General features: G+C 52.4%; 1 long non-coding RNA gene across 1 annotated transcript in view; it reads left to right on the forward strand.

Annotated features, from left to right (window-relative positions):
• Positions 1–363: 363 nt before the first annotated feature.
• LOC139704783 (uncharacterized) overlaps positions 364–19,451 on the forward strand; it is a 42,746-nt gene continuing 23,658 nt past the window's right edge. Inside the window, exon 1 of the long non-coding RNA XR_011706781.1 lies at positions 364–467. This is a non-coding gene — a long non-coding RNA (uncharacterized lncRNA). The remainder of the gene's footprint in view (positions 468–19,451) is intronic.

Genomic DNA, 19,451 nt, shown 5'->3' on the forward strand with positions numbered 1-19,451 from the left:
CCTTGCAGAGACCATCTCATCTACGCGAGAAGACACCTGGCTGTCTCTCTGCCTGCACCCATGTCCTTAAAATTACTCCAATGGTGGCATGTGACAGGTAGCACACAGCTCCACCTGCAGATTTTATCAAGCTGTACTCTGAAGCTCAGTTTTAGAAATTGTCTGGAGCCTTTGAAGCCTTGCAGGGGTGGTACAGCAACTAGTGCTTGTCAAGTTTCTGACTCTTACCTAGGGTGTAAGACCAGTGCTCCGTCGCCACCCTCCCCTGACCACACCAGGTCCTCCTCCTGAGGTGAGGGCTGTCGACACCACTCCTTATCATTTATATGTACCTTTCTTTCAAGAATAGACCCTCCAGGACATTGGAGCCATCTGCTTGATGCTGGGATGGTAAGATAGTCCTCACACACCTGTTCAAACCCTGAGGACGCACGGCTTTCAGAACACAGCCCACGTGGATCTGGGAGGTAAGGAGTTCCTCTGTGGCTTTCTATCCCAAGTTCTTCCCCTCAGGGCATGGTGGGTCTTCAGGCCTCTTCCCCACACCTGGACACTCAGCATGGGGGCCGTGGTACTGCCTGTCAGGCAAGGGTTCTCTGAGTCCGTTTGTGTGATCTTTCTGCTGAATTTACACCAACCGGCTCCCTCAACTTGCCTACAGTGATGTAGCCTAGGGAGTGGGTGCTTCTCTGGGTTCCCGGTTACCAGGCAAGCATGATGTGCCGGTCCTCTTAGCTGTCTTGCCTGTGTTTCTCACAGCAAGAAACGGGATAGCATCGATGTTTCCCCTGAGACAGGAGCAGCTGGCATGGGGAGTCAGCAAATGGCCCGTGCCCACCGAACCAGCAGCCAGAGTGAGCTGGGCACCCATGCCACCCCAAGCAGTAAAGCTGCCCCGTGTGGCTGAGGAGACGTGCATGCACCTGTCCCCAACCCTGTGGTGCATGACGGCCTCTGGGCTGCGAGGACATGTGGAGGCAGGTCACCTGACGTGGCAAACACACCAGCCTGGGGTAAGGTGAGGAAAGAGAAGGCTGGTGTGTGGGCACAGGACCACGTTGGTGCCTGCTGCATCTTCTGCTTGACTTTGCTAAAATGAAGACATGATCCAGAAATGAAGCCTGTTGATCAAAAAGAAGGCCAGGAAGGACCAGTGACAGGTGCTTCAGATCCCCTCAACACAAGCCATACCTCCTTTCCAGGTCTGTGTAGCCCAGGCTCAAGATGGGCACAGTAGTCTTCCCACTGGGGCACATGGGCCAAGACCCCAGCGAGGACCAGGCTCTGTGTTTTAGGGTTTTTCCTGTACATGCACACCTGTGACTTATAAAGCAGGCGCAGCAGGAGATTAATGCAGAAACCCACGGTGAAACAGAGACCCCAACACTATTCTGCAGTGGAGGCTCTGACCAGCCTCTCCACTCACTTGCTCGTGCTCACCCTTCTTGGGGTGGGAGAGGATGTGGCCTACGAAGAGAGGTAAGCGAGTCCAGGATCCTGGCTTCAGGACACAGCATCAGACCACCTCCTAAGAGTTGTCTGCACACAGGATCTGTGACACCATGACAAAGATCTGGTAACTGAGGTGGCTGTCAAATTACTGATGGGAGGGTAGCATACACAGTGTGGACACATTGGGCAAAGAGGGCTTACATCCTGGGTGGGAAAGAGAAGAAAGACACATAGTTTCATCATGCAATGCAGAATGGTGTGCTACTTAAAGCATATGGATTGTTTATTTCTGGAATTTTCCATTTACTCTTTTAAGACTGTGGCTGACCTTGGATAATAGAAACCATACTTGGCAAAACTGATCAGAGGAAGGACTATATATGGGTTTCTGAGCATGGTGGCTGATGGTCTGCAGGAATCAGTCAGCATCTATGGTTATTAGTGTCACTAGGTGGATGTGCTTACACCCTGGTCCATCAATGTCCATCACTAGTTTTGAACTGACCCACCCAGAGGCTATGTATTCTTACACGGGTGCTCCGAATCCAAGCCATTTGTTGAGCAGTTTTTCTAAAACTTCTCATAGCTGAGTAACTTGACCAATTGGGGGGGCTCTAATCTATGTGCTCCTAAAGGGAAAACGGTTTTTAAAAGGGCCCTTTTGTGTTTCTCCTGCACTGTGTGCTCCTCTGCATGAATACATTTTGCTGATAATTTTAGACCATTGTTTTGCTTGAAGTATCTTTTTCTTGTTCTTTCGTTTTCTCTCTTTTCTGTTATGAAAAGAATATAAGGTTTTAACTCTACCACTGTCACCAGAACAAAGCAGTGTGGTCATGCTCTGATTAAGACTGATGTTCCCCGGGTAGAGTAGGATCTGTCAACAAACCTCAAGGTCTATCGCTGCAAGGCCTTGGGTCACTGATTCTCTCTGTGGACACCTTTTACCAAATCGTGTAAAGACTTCCAGTTGCCTCCGTGAGTGATCACTAAAGCCAAGAAGGCTTTCTGTGGCTGAGGTAACTCGTGCTCTATGGTTAATTTCCTATCTCAGTTATGTAATGAAGAAGAGTAAATGTCTTTGGATACTGTCCATTTGCTGTGTGGCTTTGCTTTCTGACAGCTGCTGCCTGGGACAATCAACTTCATAAACCGAGGTGAGCATGTCATGTAGGAGGACGGAGAAGAGAAATGAAACCAGCTTCTAGCTCTTAGCTGCTCCACCTCCAGCAAGGCATTAATATTTGTGAGCCTGTGTATAAAGCGGAACAGCCTTTTTCTAATTTCCAAGACTCTGAGGTGAAAGGAGGTACCCATGGAATCTCGACCACAGGAAAGCGTCTCATGGGAGAAGAGTGTTCTCTAATTAGTGCACAAAGGTTGCCCAGGTGGTTCATCCAGCTGATTCCCATCTTTCCTGGGCCCAATTCCTTCACGTTGCCACCACAAGTCTGGCTCAGCAGCCTCCCCTGCACGTGACTGTTGCACTGCACAGGGTGAGACAGCCACATGCAGGGGAGGCTACTGAGCCCCAGGTCTTCCCAGTGAGCCCTTCGGGGCCGTCAGCAGGACCTGGACAGTCAGGTGGATGAAGAGTCTTCTACCTTTGGACGAAGGCCCTGGGTCCAAGCAGTAGGTCGTTAGGGCAGATCCAGGTACAAAGCCCCAGCAGCCCACCTGCTCTGGACGTCCAGGAATGGGGAGCACTCTTGTGTCCATACCAGCTGCCCTTCCCTGCCCAGAACCAGCAATGTGACTCCTGCAGGTGCAGATTGCCAGGGCAGAGCCCTTCATGCCCCCTGTGAGAAGGCCCAGCCTCGTGGTCCGGCCTTCAGGCTCCAACATGAGAATCGCTCAAGCCCATAAACCCTGTGGCTGAACATGGGCATTCGGGATGGGCACTGTGAACTTGGATTGGATAGGGGTGGAGGTAGGAAGGGGACTTTGTGATTTGTTAGTCTCTTCCCACGTGTGGACTGGTCCCCAGTCACAGCTGGGGAGCATTTTGACATTCATGATCCAAAGTCTGAGCATTGGCACCATTGGGAAGCCTCAGCCCAGCTGTGCTTCATTGTGGCTTCATGATCCAGCAGTCGCTGGAGTGGTCAGAGCCTGTGTTGGGCTGATGAGTTGTGTGGCCGGCTGGGACTGTCTTGGCGATGGCCCACACGTAGCACTAACACTCTGCTCCGGTTTTCATCACTAAAAATAGCCTTTAAAGCAAACCTCATTTGTTGAGTGCCCTGGCCTGTGTGTGTGCGCTGTGAGCACGAGAGTTCATGAAGCCCACTCCCAGGGTCCATTCCAAACAGGACAAGAGCTCAGGACCTTTCTATGCGACCCAAGATGGCTCCTTTCTAAATTCCAGCAATCAACTTTCCCCAGCACAAAGGGAATAGTGTGAGAAACGAGTTTAAATAGCTTAGAGTGATACTATAATGTATGCCTCTAAGTGTGTATAGAAATAAGGTTTTTAAAAAAATTTTCAAGCACGACTTTGAAAAGAAATGGAAAATTATATACCAGAAATCTCCCAGTTCAATTAAGTATCTTATTATTCATGGTGAGCCCACGCTGGCAGCACGAGGAGGGGTATCATTCGAGCAGAAGGGTTCACAGACATTTTGAAAGTCCAATTTCCCTTCTGCTATAATGGTGGGCATTAAGAACCTGGATCCGTACTGAGCCGGGACGGTGGGAGAGGTGAACCTGCGCCAGGTTACGCCAATAATTGCCGGCCCCCCAGGATTCCAGCTCAGAAATTTCTGTATGTTCTCAGGAGACAAAATGAGTGATCATCAAAGCAGAAGAACCCAGCAGGACTGTCATGAGCCTGGAGTTACAACTTAGACATGCAACAGAAAATACCGTCCGCACCTCTCCAGCGCATCGCCTGTAGTAATTAAAAACTTGATCCCTGCTGTTTTATCATCTCATTAGCAATAGGGGCACAAGACTTTTATCCTTGTTTGTCAGGAATCAAACATACCAGAGGAACTCTGATTATAAATTGATGAAAGTAAAGTTAAACTTTTAAATAAGAGAAGTGACTGTTCACTATGTTTTTTTAAAGCTGATTAAAGAGATCTATTTTTTTTCCTATAAAAGCAATCTCTCTGTCCGGCCCAGAATGGTGGAGGTCATCTTCAGGATCGCTACCCGCCAGGCATTCCTTAGAGGGGGTTGGCTTTGTACGCTGCTCTGATGTAGAATAAACACCAGGAAAACTTACCGCGAGTGCGACACAGAGAGCGTTGTCCTTTTCAAGGCTTTTGGTGGTGTTGAAACACCTGGGCCCTCCGGCTGTGCGGCTCTGACGCAGGGCGACTTTGACTGGCTGGCCCCACACGTCTCGGAGCAAGCTTTGGCTCCTTGAATGACTGGGCAGGTGGACAACCTGGGCCTCTTCAGGCAGCTGATTTCTAATGGAGCAGAGAACGGCAGTGCTGGGTGGCCTGTGAGCCATATCAGCCCAGCTCCAATCCCTGCCATTGGACCACTGGGCAGCTCAGAGTGGAAGGAAAGGGTCTAGCAAAGGCCCCACCAGGAGCGACTACCATCCTGTGCGGTCAGAGCCTCCTGAGTGCCATGCGCCCCGACAGGTGCTGGGGACCCGGGGACAACACTGAGCTCCAGCTCTCTGGCATCTTCAATTTCCTTCCCTCCCTGCTCTAAGGAGAGCTGTGGCCCAGGTGTTTGAGGGATAGTTGTCAAAATGACCTCAGGAGCAGACGAACGCAGAAACAACCGACTTGCCCTTGCTCTCCATGCCGCTGACGTCTGGCTGGACCAACCTGCGGGGAGACCTTGAAGTAGGAGGGTGTCCGCAGCACCCCTGGCCTCTTCCCACCAGAGCCTGCAGCTCCCCAGTGGTGACATCAAAAATGTGTCCAGACAGTGCCAGGTGCCACAGGGAGCCCAAGTCACCCTGGGGAGAAGGCCCCACTGGACACGTCCACGGCACCCCATTCGTCTCTCTCACACATAGGCCACCTGCGCGCACTTGTGAACACAGGCTATCATGGAAAAGGATGTAAATTCTGATCTGAGAGGAAGGCAATTTCCTGTCCTGGGTGAGGGGAGGGACTTTCTGTACCTTTTAGCTCACGTGTCCTGTCCCCAGTTCCCAGATGGGGAATCAAGATGCTGTGATGCCTCAGGAGCCGTGTCCACCCTTGCGTTACGGGTTTGGGTTTGTCGAGTTTACTCTGCCAGCCAGCCAAAAAGACGTCACCATCCCTCAGGGCAGCTGCCATCGGGGTCCAGCATCCTGTCCCCGGGGTCCAGCCACCCAGAACAGCTTGTGGGTGGCAGCACTAGGAAAGCTGTCTAAAGACTTAATGCTGCTGCCAACCTACAGAGCCACTGAGGGGTGACAGTGGCAGCTCTGGTGTCCTTAAGGGTCACAAATGCTCACTGCTAGGCCCTGAGAGCCAGCCTGCTATGGCAGGGACAGTGAGGACGGAGCTGGGAAGGAGCCTGGCCACAGGCAGGTAGCCAGGATCTTGGCTGCAGGTTCATCCTAGAGCCACTGACCCAGCGCAGGAGTGAGATGGGACAAGGGCCCTTTTGCCACCTGCACCCCAGGCCTCCCGAGGTACCCTCCTGGCACGGTTTCAACAGGGGAAAAGCCTGCTGCTCCTGAGGCTGCACAGGAACAAGCCCAGGAAATGACCACGTGATTGGAGATTCCCCCAGCACACCTCGATCTGCAGGGAGGGCTCGCGGCCTTCCTCCTAGACGGCGGATGGATATTTAATGCTACATTCCCATCAGACTCTAGGGTAACATGAAGATTAGACATACCGAATGTCATAACAGAATGCGGATCTAAATATTCTGTGACTATAAAACTCAGCAGAGAGATGACAGCCGGCTCTGCTGTGCCATGACATATGTGCGGTGCAGAATCCTGCCGTGGAAGTGGCAGGGCTCAGGGGAAACGTGGTGTGGGGCGCGGCCCCCAACCTTCTCCAGTGACACAGTACAAAGGGACGGAAACCTGGGGGGAGGCCGGTGGTCTGGCTCATGCTGGGAGGTCCAGAGCTGCCCTCACTCCACAGTGAGCAGGACTTTCACCTGCAGCCAGCCCTGGGGTCTGCCCTGGAGCAGGTTGGAGGGGGATCAGGAGGGCGGTTGGAGAGCGGAACAGGGGCTGCAGAGCCACGGCTCAGCTCCCACAACCTGTGAGAGGGCATTGGCAGCCGTCGGAGGCAGGCACACGCATGGGTCCTGATTCCCGTGGCTGCTGAGTCCAGCTGAGTGCAGTTTCCCTAGTCAACTGGGGTTTTATTGCAGATGAAGTCACCCCTTGGCCACCATGAGTTTCATCCCGAGCTCCATACGTTGCTCCATAAAATGACTGCGTTCTAGCAGGGAGAACCCTGCGCAGGCGGGGAGGTGGCATGGACTCATGCCCGGCTGGCTCCCCACCAGGCAGCTGCATTTCCTAGATCTTGGTCATCTTCACAGCCGCAGGAGATTGTCATGGTACCCTTTGCAGACAGGAGAATAGGACAGAGAGGGGGGCTAGAGCGGGACCCGACCCAGGGAGCCTGTCTGCAGAGGGCGACGCCACCCAGATAGAAGCAGCCTGTGTGTGGCCTGGGGACCTAGAATGCACCACCCTGAGTCCCACGTGCCTCAGCAGGCTGCCGTGGCCACAGGATAGCCAGAGCTGAGGCTGCTGAGGGGTCCCTGCGGGGCTTCTGTGCAAAGGAGCAAAGCCACGTGGAAGGCCCGCTCTGCTCAGGACGCACCCTCTGCCAGTGCTCAGTGAAGGGAGGGACAGAGAACGGAGCCCGAGACAGCCTGAGTGGGAGGCGTAGGGGTCTCAAGTCGCGTCAGATGAGCCCCGTGAAACACTGATGGTGTTGAGAAAAGAAAGACGCAAGCCCCCTTGACATCCCCTGGAAGCCACCACAAGGCTGGAACTTGTCATAGCATTGGAGTTTCTGGGGCTTCCCCATCTGACCGCTGGTGGAGAGCAGGCAGCTAAGCCCACGGGAAGTGAGCATGAGACACTCGCTTTACTTCAGGCCCTGCCTATGTCCCCCTGTGTCGCCCAGCTCGTGCTCAGGTGGTGTGGCTGTGGTGCACGGTCTGGGAGGGTGCCCACTGTGCAGACAGGGGCACTGAGGTGCCAGGGAGCGAGTGCTTTCCCGGGTCACGTGACCTGTTACTGATGAGAGGGATTTGAACTGGGAAGTTTGATCTGGAAACATGTTTGCATTGCCCCAACCAGAAACTGTGGGGAAGCCACAGGGACTTCTGTAACGGAGAGCTTCAGGAGGCCAGCAGTGTTCCCAGAGGGACAGCCTTCCCCTGGAGACCATGAGCACCTGGTCCCTAGAGCTCTCTGGGCAGAGGTGGGATGCCCTCTGACTGAGGACACAAAAAGTTATGAGTCGTGGTCAGCTTTCACCTCCTACAGGTTTCCACAAAACTGGCTTTCCATGGTTCCAGCAGGGAGTGGACCAGGTATGGAGCTGACCAACAGAACAGGAAACCAACAGCAGCACCTGCTGGGGACCACGGCCCACAGGCGCTCCTGGCCCAGAAGTCCCTGCTGGGTGTTGTAGGAAGCCCATCCTTGAAGAGGATGTGCTGCACCATGCAAGGGGCAGATGCACTGGTGTGGCTCGTGGAGGGTCCTCTGCCCCAGGACATGGCCCACGGGGAGGGACCTCTGCCCTAGGACTGGTCCATGGGGAGGGTCTTCTGCCCTAGGACATAAGGGAGGGTCCTCTGCCCTAGGATGCTACCCACAGAGAGGGACTTCTGCCCTGAGACAGGGCCAACAGGGATCCTCGCCCCATGGGATCTTGCAGAGACCAGTAAAAGGACCTTTAATGCAGCCCCTTCCATCACAGAACAGAAGGCTCCTGCATGGGGTCTTTCTTCAACCTCCCAGGGCCCTGCCTGAGCAGTCCCTGCTCCTGCCCAGTTTGGCCCTCTCTCTCACTAACCCAGGGGCCCAGGCTCCCGTTCCTGGACCCTGGTGGCTCCACCATGTGGGACCACCCTCTGCAGGTGCTGGTCTCCAGGTCTGCAGGGCGTCACCAACCACGGTGTCCTGCCAGCTCTGGCCATCTGCCCTAGGTCTGTGAGCTCATGGGTATCCTCCGTGGCAGGGCAGCCTCTGACTTCCTGGGTTCGCACTCGCCTTGTTCTGCACCCGCCCGTCTCTGCACCTCTTGGCACTCCTCTCCTGGCAGCCTTTAAATGATGGGGAACCGGAGTCTGCTTCTGTCCTCATGCCAGCAGGATCCCGTCCCCTCCCACAGCCTCAGACACTATCCTTTGGTGACGGTGCAGTTCAGGGACCCGTCCATTGAACCCCGTGCCTCTTCTTGTGGGCGCCAGGTCTCTGGCTGTCCTGGACAGGACTCCTCTCCCTGCTGGCCCGCCCTCCCCCTGCTCCCCAGCTTGGTGCTGTGCTTGAGGTGGACCAAGGGTGTCCCCAAGGAGTCACGTGTTGGAATTCAGTCCCCACTGTCAGGTGTTAAGAGGGTGGAAACTTCACCTGACACTGGTGCTTAGCAGCGGGGCCTTTCCCTTGGCATTGGGTAAGATGGTGGGGAATGGGGAAGCAGCCAGGGCTGACCCCCTATGGCTTTATAAGAAGAGAAAGAGGCTACAAAATGCCCACATGCACCCCCTTATCTCCTATGAAGCCCTGGACCCCCTCAGGACTCTGCCAGCAAGAAGATGTCGCCAAATGCAGCCCACCCTGGCTGTGGACTCCCAAACCCTGAGCTGAAATGAACTTCTTTCCTTTATAACTGACCTGGTCTGTGGTTTTGAGTTACTGGCAATGGAAAGTGGACGGCTACACTGTGTGTGCCAGGGATCTGCCAGGCACCCTGCATGCTCCCCTGCCACCCTCTGTCAATGGGAGTCCCTCTGTCCATCCTCACCCTTGCACATCTCCATGGCTGGAGGCCTCCGCCCTTCAGAATGTCCTCCATTCTTCACTACCCGGCCCCCTCGTCTCTCAGTCAGGGAGCTCTACTGACCGTCTGGCTGCTGAACACTGTCCTCAGGTCAGGTTACACGTGACAGCTGCAGTGAATCATCCCACCCTCCTAATGGTGGTCCCTCTGCTGGCCCTGTGATTCCCGGAGCTTCCCCAAGAGAACCTAACAGAGGACACTCTTGTCCTTTATGCCCATTCATTCCCATGTGCCCCATTTGGTTGCTAACTTGGCGAGGACAGGAACAGTTTCGTGGCTGGCACATGGTAGATTCTGCACAATCCCCTGTCAAATGACCATGAGAGCCAGAGCCACGCTTGGATTTCCAGGCAGCCGGCTGACCATCAGCCCTGTGCTTCATGTACCCAAGGGGGTGACCACCTTTGGAGACACTTCGGGGTTGGGGCCTAAAACTAGTCCCTTATATGAATGAACTTGGCCCGGGCCGCTTTGCTCAGCCTTAGAGCAGCAGGAGATTCTGTTCTGTGACCGGACATTTCAGATGTGCTCTCTTGGAGCACATAATGGGACTCCACGACGGTGTCCTCCTGGCAAACTGTGAGAAAGTGATTCCACCCAGAAGGGCTACTTCCTGGGACCTCTCGTCAACCGAGCTTCTCCAAAGGCCCAGCAGGAGCAAGCTAGCCTCCCTGCTTACAAAGGACTTTTCCTCCATTTAGAGAAAGTACTTGGCAGAGTCCAAACAAACAAAAGAACCCTCTTCCCACCCATTTTCCAGGCATTAAAAATCATGAAAATAAGGCTCTACAGGGAAGATAGGTGGGCTGTTTGGTCGTTTAGTCAATGAGCGTTTCCTTGAAAAGGCAGGTGGTGCGCGGTGCCTGTGGTCTGGGGAGGTCTGAGTGGGGAAGCCCCATGGCCACCCAGGCTGGCCTGGCTTCCGTCCACAGGGAACAGAGTGGTGAGTCTGTGCACAGTCACTGTGTCAGAGAGCTCCTGGGCCTGTCACTAGATAGACAACATGTTCAGCCCTGCGAGAGCCGCAGGGGACCCAGGGGCCATGAGTCCAGAGTCGGCCACACCCTCGCCAGGGGCTGAGAGCTGAGGTGTGAGTTCCTCTGAAATGCTAGACCACTTCCTCTGGTGCTCTCTTAAGCCCCACCCTCTCCTGCTCCTTCACCACTGGATCCCTCTGAACCTGGGCGAGGAAGGGTCTTCACCTGCAGGGCGTCTCTACCAGGAAACATGTTCACTGCAACACCCTCTCCGTCACAGGCACGATGTGATTCTGGAACACAGTGACCAGACCAGGGAATAGGACATAGGACTTCAAATCAAATTGCAGACCTCCTCATCTGTGAAAAGGAAAAAATAAAATAAAACCATCTCTATTTAGAAACATGGGCCATGGGGTGAATAGAGGAATTTATAACTTAATAAACCCCAGGATAAAGGCATTCTTCTCCATTGTTCTGCATTCCAAGAAACTCTCTCATGCAAAACTTTAGACCAGTCTCTAAAACTAGGCAGAGGTAAAGTCGTACTAAGACTAAACTCTTTAGAGGCTGCATTCTAAAAAATGTCATCTTCTTTTGCTGATATCACGACCGTGAAAGATCTCCCACTTGCTCCAAAAATATGTGTGCTTGGTAAAATAACTCTCAGTGAAATTGTTTAGTTGAAAACTTTTGCTTTCCTATCCAACCTCCCTCACTTGTCAATCAATACTTTGATGTGAAGGCTGATCTCTGTGTTAAGGTAAAGGTTTTGCTGCTGTAACAAAGAGACCACAAGATGGGTTGGCTCAAGCAAGAGGCAAGGAAAAGGCTGTTTCTCTCCACAGGGGCCAGAGAGGTGATATGGAGTGAACCCATTTCTCCTGTCCTGGGCAGAGCTGGCCAGGCAGCAGAGAGAGCTGAGGATAGTCTCCAGCTGAGAGTCTGCTCCACATATCTTGCACACTCAGCCCCTCTCCATCAAAGCTCACTCTCATGTGGTACAATTGCTGGCCTCCTTTAGAGGAAATAATACTTTGCATTTGTAACCCTTACTCTTAAAATTGTATCCCACGTGGCCCAGGTTTCAATGCCTGTGATGACCAATGTTTGCTTCTCCACTTCCTGACTCACTCATCCATTCACCAATGGCCACTGGGAAGAGCTAAGGGGCAGAGCATGCAGGGCCTCCGACTAGGAAGTGCCTGGAGGTTGCAGGATCCTTAAGGACTAGGGATGGGCAGAAGGAGTGGGTGGCCAGACACACAGACCCAGGTCCATCCACAGGACAGACCTTTACTCTGCAGGCCATGGGCAGCTATGGACAGTGTGCTTGGGCAGCGTCCTAGTGTGACTTGCCTGTTGTCTTAGAATTGGCCTGCAGGTGCAGAGGGACCGGTGAGGCGCCTACTGGGACATTCTGGGAAGACAGCCCTGGAGGTTCCCAGCACCTGGCCCCACACAGTGTGGGGGGACCCTGCGGGAAGCACCAACCATTGCACCATGCTGCCCTCTTTCCAGACCACTTCTGCTTCTCTGAGGTGCCCTGTTGGTTCTCTACACAGAGGTAGGCTGTTATGAAAAGTCACGGAGCCTGTTTGTGAGATATTTAACCAAATCTTGCAACATCTCCCTTTCTAAACACTTTCCGGAAAAGGCTGCCATTCTGCCACCTTGTCCACTGTGTTCAACAGATGCAATGGCTGTTAGTGACAATGACAGTGACCATCAGCACTTATTGAGCCCTCTGCATGCCCAGTGCTAGTTAGCCCTCAGGTAGCCCTGAGGGACGGTCATGGTCCCCATTAACCAGGCAGGAGCTGCAGCCCTCAACACCAAGCAGCTTGCCAGGCTCAGCACCCAGGGCAGCACCTGAGCCAGGTCCGTCTGATCTGGCTCCACCAAGTTCTCCAGGCTGGGCGGTGATGCACGCAGAGGGCAGAAGCCTCAGACTGTGGAGGCCATGGGCTCAGGGTTATTCTGGGACAGTGGGAAAAACAGACCCTTGGCCCCTGGCTGGAGGTGTGGAAAATGTGACCCAACTAGCAAGGACAAGCAGTCTCCCCTCTTGGAGAAGCATGTGGCACCGCCTCTTGAAAGGCAGACCCTGCCTCCCAGCTCCGCTCTCCTTCCTTGATTGACAGCCTCCTTCTAAGGTGGCAGGACACTGAGGACAGCCTGCCATTCTGCCCTCGGAGAGCCCAGCACTCGCAGCCCTCAGCCCTTGCCAGACGGGTCTTCCAGCCTCACCAGCCTGCGGAGCTCAGAGCCCTGCCACTCCCACCAATTAGCTTCGCTTCAGGATAAACAGCGGCTCCCTTGAAGAAAACTCGCCCTCTCAAAGCCCAACAAGGCACTCCCCGAACCCCAAACAGGTGAGAGATCCTTGGTGTGGGCACTGTGCCTAAAAAGTGGGACAGTTTGCTTTCTTTCCTGCAAACCCCATCTTTACTGAGACCGCCAGGAGCCCAGAGCCGCGTCAGGACGGGGCCTGACTCCACAGAGGAGGAGAGCGGAGAGTGCACAGGAACAATGATCCTATTCTCCACGCTCTCTGGGGCAGATTTTCTTTCTTTCTTTTCTTTTTTTTTTTCTTTTTTCTTTTTTCTTTTTTTTTTTTTTTGTGGCCGTTCCAATCTGAGACAAACAGGCCACAGCGCTGCATGCTGGCAGAGCAGGTCTCCAAGGGCCGCACCACCACACACTGGCATCTTTTACGTTGCATGCATGTCCCCCATCAATGAGCACCCGACCCTCGTGCTTTCTTTGTTTAAAAGCAAAAAAAGATCCTACTTAAGCAAAAGTCAACCGCAGCCTGGTACTGTGCCAACAATATTAACCAGCTTCTCTTCGGAGCCTTTGAAGTTGGCGGGGGGCCACATGCTCGTGGTGCAAGGAAAGAACGATACTTTAAGTGATTCCTTTTCATCCCTTTAACTTAATGAAAGATTAATGGCCTTGTTATTTTTGTTTCTGCTCCTTTTTTCCCTTTAATTTCCACCCCCCTCCCCTGTTGAAATGGAAAATCCTTCCCTATAATGGTTCTCTGGATCAGTGGGTTTTGTGAATACAACTCCAACCCCTTCACCACCATCTGCAAACTGGGCCAACGAGTCCTAACCCTCCAGGTGTCTCTCAAGGAGGGGCTCGGCCTGAGCAGTTGGGTGGCGGCCAGGGGCACTGGGTTTAGACAAACACAGCCCCTCCTTGGACGTGGGCTGGGAAGCCTTGGCAGGGGCCTTTCCTCCCACTCCCTCCAAGCCTGCTATCTCTGGCCTTCCTACAGGACCCACTTCATGGCAACTCTGATTGTACGTGCTCCAAAGATGGATGCTATTTTCGATTCCAGTCTGCGCCCCTCCCACGCCCACGTTCAGGCTGTCAGCAAAACCTGCGCTTCCAACATCCCCAGCCCAAGCCACAGAGAAGCCTTCCATTCACATCCATTCCCGTGCCCAGGGACAAGGCTTGGCCGGAGCTCATCTCTGCCTTCTTCTTGTCCTGTCCTCCCGCCTTTTCAGACTGTAGCCCTTGTGACCTTTCTAAGATTAGGGTCACATCACTCGCGTCGGATGCCCTCAATGGCTTCTTGGTTCTCCTTGGAGAAAGTCTTGACTCCCCACAGGCTTGTGGGTCCTAAGTGGCTGGTCACTGTGACACTCGCTCATGCATGATGCTGGTTCTGCTCCTTAGCCTCCCCAGGATCCAGCCCTGCATGAGCTCAGAGGTCCCCAGGGTCACCACCATCTATCCAACCTTTGGTGCCCACATCACTGCTTCCCCTGTGCCCCACTTTCTTTCCTTCAGAACATTCATCTGTATCTGAATGTATTTGCTTGTGGGATCCAAGTCCTACAGGAAGGCAAGCCCATGGAAGTGGCCATTCTGTCTTGTCCATGTACTGGTGTTGAGTGCCCACTGTGCCAGGCAGGCTGCTGGGTGGTGATGACCAGCCAGGGGCAGGAAAACGTCCCTCTGCTCACAGAGGACCAGTGGTGTCTGCCTTCCTGGTGGCTCTAATACTAAGGCACCATCCTATTATAAACTCCATTTCAACAGCTGAGCCCCAGAGGTTGCCAGAAATGGTCTCAACCATTTGGCCAGTGGGGTCATAGGGTCAGGGAACATGGATATCCACATGAGAACCTAAAGGAAATATTTTGCATGTGATCACATGTCCCAAGTTCATCCAGTTGAATATAATCATACATTTAGTTTGTAGCTGGCCAATTTCTGCATATTTAGAGGTTGGCATTAGATGAGGCCCATTAGAACAGTCTAGAAATGATGTTACTTAGAATAGACTGGCACCCACTTACTGGATTCAATGCGGTGATATCTTATTACTCAAGGCAGCCAGGACTTTACTCATGATCTCGGCGTCGGGTAAGTTCTGCAAAGCCCACAGCCTCTGCAGCACACCTGCTTGGTTAGCCCTGCCGAGGGCTCCCAGGTGGACGGAGAGCAGCGTGGTGCTGAGCTCTCCCCACGTGTCCATTTCCTATTTCATTCTGTAGAGTGCTGTCTCCCCCAGAGTGTTTTAAATCCTCCTCTAGCGCTAAGAAGGAGTCTTAATCGCCCCATCCTAAGAGTGTGGCGAAGGCCTGTCCATCAGAAGATCCACCAGTGGAAAGAAGAAATCCCACAACTCCATGTGACACTATCTCAGCAGCGGGGACATGCACAGGTGACAGAGCACAGCCACGCGGCTCCTGTGTCAGTGCAGCTGCTGCTCACGTAGCTGTAATCACGCGCCTAAGATGCGTTGGAGCGTTTTCTGAAACATCCTCAGTTTGCCCAAATTCTAGCCTTATCCATGATTCTGTTGTCTCGGTCAATGGTTTTCTTTTAAAGCCCTTCATTCCATGAAAATGTTGAATCACAAATCCTTCAGCTCCTGTAACTCCAGATTGAGATTTTCAGGCCCATTTTGATATTTCATAGCAGACATGCCTGTCAATCACTCCAGGACAAGAGTCTTGGGTGTGTCCACCTATAGTAATTGTCCCCAGAAAGGGCTGTCACCTCGTTTCCCACCAGACAATGAATGGCACGTGCGTGCTCCAGCCTGCATTTGGAAGAGTTTAGTGAGATGCACCCCGATGCCCGTGTTAACACACTCCTTTCTTTAATAACGCAAGTTGATTTCAGATCAGGAATCATAGTCGTCTAATACTATGAAAATTAAACGAAATTTTCTGCCATTACACCAAGCAGCCAGCTTAATAAATCAGTAATGAAAAAGAATAATTTATTATGGCTTGTGAATTCTGACAGCTCTAAAGAGATGTCCTTCCTCTTCCCCCAAAGGGAGAATGGAATCTTCTTTTTACCTTCAATACAGTGGCATTCAGCATAATTTCTCTGTCTGTAGAACTTGACTGTGGAAGAGGAGAAGGGATTAGATTTTTACATCACAACCCATTTTAGTCAATTACAATCCACAAGTGATCTTTCTCGTTCATCTCCCCTGGGGCGAGGAAATGGAGACTCTCTCTGGGCCTTGGTTCCCAGGCTGCTCGGCTCCGGAGTGTGGGCTGCATTCCTCTCTGATGTCGTGAGAGCCTGGCAGGCCCACCCTGGGAAGTGCTGCCGGGTGAGTGTCACTGAGACCCGGATACATTGCAGCCCCGTGGCCTTCGTGTGCTGAAGAGTGAAGAAGCTTCCTGCCCGTGTGAAGCCACACCACAGATGACCACAGGGCCCATCTGCTGGCCTCAGCACCCGGCAGAGTGCACTGCGGTTGGTGCACACAGGCCAGGAAGCCGAGGGCTGCGTTTGCAGGGACTTTGTAAAGTCAGGTGTTAAACAGGCTGGACATGAAGTTACATGAATGTACAATTAAATAAAGTGTCCACAAACTGAGGGTGAAAAAAAGAAAAGACAGAGTCTTACTTCCTGATTATCGTATCCCACTTCCCATGACATGCAAGTCCTTGAGGTTAAGGGCACCAAGTTCGTGGGGAGGAAATACCACCACAGGGGGCTGCAGGTGTCTCTTTGCTGGGCCCACCGTGGGGACATTTGCACCATGGAAAGGGCTAGTGCTAGCAACTGGTTCGGTGGGTTTGCTCTTTCCCTGAATAGCTGGCTGTTGAACTCTGGCCAGCTAGCAGCGGAGGGCAGAGAAAGGCCTGTGTTTATAACAGCTGTGGGAGGCCAACACGTGTGTCCAAAGCCATTAGAATCATTTATTTATTTGAGCCATTTGTCCCCCAACCCCAGCACTGAAGACCTACTCACAAACAAGGCAGAGATGGCCTCTAGTCTCAGAGAGCCAGCCTGACCCACAGGCCAGTGTGTCAGAGAGCTCAGAGCCACATTGCAGCGGATGGCCACAGAGGATGCCCGGAAAACGCCCCAGCTGGGTGCTTGATAGTGCTTACCACAGATGAAGTCTGCTTCCTAGTACTCATCTTACTTATGATCTGTACCGTCCCCCAGCTCCAGGCGCGTAGCTCCAGGAGAACAGGGACTTTGTCTTGGTCTGTCTCTGCAGAGCCCGGGCCACGAAGGCCACGCTTGGCAGATATGCGTAGAATACGCTGGTACGGTTGGCCCCAGATGTATACTGAGAGGTCCTGTGGTGAGGTGAATGGGGGGGAACTGCAGAGGGGCTGCTCCTGCTGGAAGACAGGCCAGGGGTCCAGGGACGGGGGCGCAGGGAGGGGAGGTGGTGGGCGGGCCTCTCCTCGACTCAAGGTTCTTCCTTCAGTCTGAGCTGATCCTCAGGCTGTCCACTAACTGATTTCAATCACTGTAGCTTTTCACCTTAGAATTCCTACATGTTTCTTTTACAAATCTGTATTTTCTAAAACAAAGTGTTTTATTCTTTTATAGTTTTCTATTCCTTCCTTTATTTATTTGACCATTTTCATTCTGGTATAAATTCAACTTTGACATGATATATTTATTCTTTTAATGTTTTGCTGAACTTAGCCTGCAAATATTTTGTCTACAAAATTTGTATTTATATTTGTAGGGAAGTTTTGGCTCATAACTTTTTTGGGCAAAAGACTTTGGGATTGTCATATTTTCTTAATTATACCATAGCAATCAGAAATATTCTTTGGCCTCTAGCTTTGAATTCATTGGTCTAATGTTAATATTGCTTTCTTCTCACACCCTTTATTTCAAAAGTCTTATCACTGATGTGTCTTTTGTTAATAGCACCGAGCTGAGCTAGTCTTGAAATGGACACTTTTTAGGGGAATCGACTACTAGTAGTCTATGTCACTACCTACTTAGGACACTTTCCGTTTTATTTTTTGTCATTTGTTTTCCATACCACCTTCTTTAAAAAAAAAAATGAGCTAGGCAAGGTTTATTTATTCCATTTACTTAAAAAAAATACTTGGGCATTATGCATGCTGGTCATTCTTTTCGAGAAGAACTTTCTTTATGTGTTTACTCATCATATTCAATGCTGTGTTTTTACTAATGTCTGACAGTCACAACAAAGTGAGGACCTGAGAGCTCTCTCCTGTCCCCCATACGTCAGCTCACTGCCCGCCCTTAGTACACCGCCCCCCCATCGTAGTGGGCCACCTGCGGCCCTGGACCCGACCAGAGCCCCACCACGCCAGTCACAGTGGCTTCCTGTCCTTAGTGTTTCTGGGCCTTTCTCATCCACTGGAGGCCCCATTCTGGCTTCCCACCAACCTTAGAGTCTGACACAGGCACAAGGATCTTCCCATGTGGTTCCTGGGGTTGAAGGGAGGAAGGAGTGACCGCCAACACCCTCTTCCCCTCAGACACCCTGCTTGGAACCCTCCAGTTGGTTGGAGCAACATTTAAATCATCTCTCTACTTATTTCTTAAAGAGAACCTAAAACATAGGTATTATAATCTGTTTTGCAGATGAGGGTATTATGGGTTAGGTCATTAACCCCTTGCATGGAGACCCCTCTGGGCAAGGAACTGGCTTATGAAGAGGAAGGATTTGCTCTGGCTCAGGCTTAGAGGTGCCCAACTGGCACCTGTGGCTGTGGGCTGTGTCCAGGCAGCGCGTCCTGTCTAGGCAGGAGGATGTGGCTTAGCAAATGTGCTTACATTCCATGCCAGAGAGCACAGTCCCCTTGGAGGGCACCGTGACCTAGCGACCTCTCACCAGGCCCCGCCTCCCTCTAGTGTCTCCTGAGGACCAAGACTATAGCAGTGGACCTTGGATATCTAACACCCAGACGGAGAAGCTGGACTCTTAGATCTGTGCCATTTTCTGTCCCTGCGTAACATCTGACGACTGCATTGTTACTCTGTGGGATCCGCTTATTAAAAAATGTCCACTGAGTCTCCATGGGACACTGGACACTATGGCCAGTTCCAGACACAGAAACAGATACAATACCATCCCCAGATTAGCATGTCCAGCCTTGCTGGGGTGGGAGCCCTCTTGTGCAGGACAGTTTTGGTGGGAGGCGGTTGCTTTGCTCAGGTCTCCACAGAGAAGATGCCTGGCCTCTGGACCTGTGTCCAGGTGGTAGCTGTGCCAACTGGTTGGTGGCAAGTCCTGGCCTGACGCACAGTTCTGAATCTCTCAACACTGCTGCAGGGGGCTCCCCTTACACTCCCTGGCCCAGAGGATATGTGGAGAGGGTCAGCTGCTCTTCTAGACTGTTCTGGGGCAAAGAGAGTCTCCTGTTCAGCTCTGCGTCCTCCGAGGCAGGTAGGAAATGCAGGTGAGAGGAAAACCAGCCTCATGGGTCGGCCAGCTTCCTGTGATGCAGTGAGCACTCTTGGGACTCCTAACCCTCAGTTCTCATCCAGCCTTCCGCACTGACGTTAACAGCCGTGACCATCCTTCCCTGAAACACCCACCATCACAGTGTCCGCCAAGTGGCCATCTCCACGGTTTCTTTTAAAGGTGATGTTTCAATGTTAAACAAAGTCCCACCTGAAGGGCTGCAGCACCTTTTCAATGCCTCATCTCCCTCATCTGGAGATTGGGGATAGTCACCGTCATCGGCTCACAGGGGTGTCTGAAAACTAAATGGGGCCGTGAGGGTTCCAGAGCAGCTGTGTGCGACGGCAGCCTTCCACAGGGTTAGCTGGTGGCACTGTCATGGCA

The sequence above is a fragment of the Marmota flaviventris genome, chromosome 1, assembly GCF_047511675.1.
Source record: "Marmota flaviventris isolate mMarFla1 chromosome 1, mMarFla1.hap1, whole genome shotgun sequence".
In the NCBI taxonomy this organism is placed as follows: domain Eukaryota; kingdom Metazoa; phylum Chordata; class Mammalia; order Rodentia; family Sciuridae; genus Marmota; species Marmota flaviventris.